General features: G+C 48.2%; 1 non-coding gene across 1 annotated transcript; it reads left to right on the top strand.

Annotated features, from left to right (window-relative positions):
- Positions 1–318: 318 nt before the first annotated feature.
- Trnat-cgu (transfer RNA threonine (anticodon CGU)) lies at positions 319–390 on the top strand. Its single transcript has one exon. It is a non-coding gene; the product is annotated as a tRNA-Thr (tRNA).
- The last annotated feature ends 662 nt before the right edge of the window (positions 391–1,052 follow it).

Raw genomic sequence — 1,052 nt, 5'->3', positions numbered from 1 at the left:
CTCACGCGAACTATCTACATATCCCTGCGAAAAAAACCACTGACGCTATTCTTTCTCGAGCGTTCAGCTGTCACGTTTGCCTGAAAGCAAACATCAATTTAACTCGAAAATTTATCTGCCTCTACCACGATAGGAAGAGACCAACACTGCCCTCTGTCTAACAGAACGTTCCTAAAGCTCAAAGTTCTTCCAAGGTATCCTCAGAGAAATAAATAATAATGAATGCAACTTACCAAACGTGCCTTGAAAGAAAAGCACTACTGTGAAACAAAACACGACTTGTCACGAACTCGCGCAGAAAGTGGACGGGAAAGCGGCGCCGCGGTAGCTCAATGGTGAGAGCATCGCACGCGTAATGCGAAGACGTGGGTTCGTGCCCCACCTGCGGCCAGTGGTTTGTTCATCATTGTCATGTCTTTAATTCAATTAGTAAGTACAAGTAATTTTTCCCTATGGGGGCCTTGGTGTCATTGTTTGTTGGTTTCTTATGATATATATATATATATATATATATATATATATATTGTGAGCGCATTTTGGGCATATCGTCGTCGTCATCTGTACAAACGACTCATCATCTTTTGTGAGCGCTATTTGTGCATATCGTCGTCGTCATCTGTACATACGACTCATCATCATCCTTTGTCTCGCGCGGTGCTTCGTCTCTGCTTCGGGCGGCTGCTCGGAAATAAAGGCATCGCATCGGTCGACGTCTCACAAGTGGTGGAGTGTGCTTCCGATTCCCACGTCCTCTTACTTTCCCGATTCCCCTGCAGCTCCGGTCCGGTCGTTGTTTGCTCTCGCCTACCACGGTGATGGCAGAAACCAACCCACCCACCGGTGCTGCTACCACCACTGCTCAGCCAGCTGGGCCTACCTGGACGGTGAACACCAAACACCGCGATCCTCCCGTCTTTGCAGGCCTTCGCGGCGATGACTTAGAAGATTGGCTCGATCACTACAACAGAGCCAGGGACGTCAACCATTGGGACGACACGCACAAGTTGTGGTATGTCTCTTTTTACCTAACCGAAGTTGCGAAGACGTGGTTT

Source organism: Dermacentor silvarum, chromosome 10 (assembly GCF_013339745.2).
Source record: "Dermacentor silvarum isolate Dsil-2018 chromosome 10, BIME_Dsil_1.4, whole genome shotgun sequence".
Taxonomy (NCBI): Eukaryota; Metazoa; Arthropoda; class Arachnida; order Ixodida; family Ixodidae; genus Dermacentor; species Dermacentor silvarum.
This window is presented reverse-complemented; position numbering and strand designations above follow the sequence as displayed.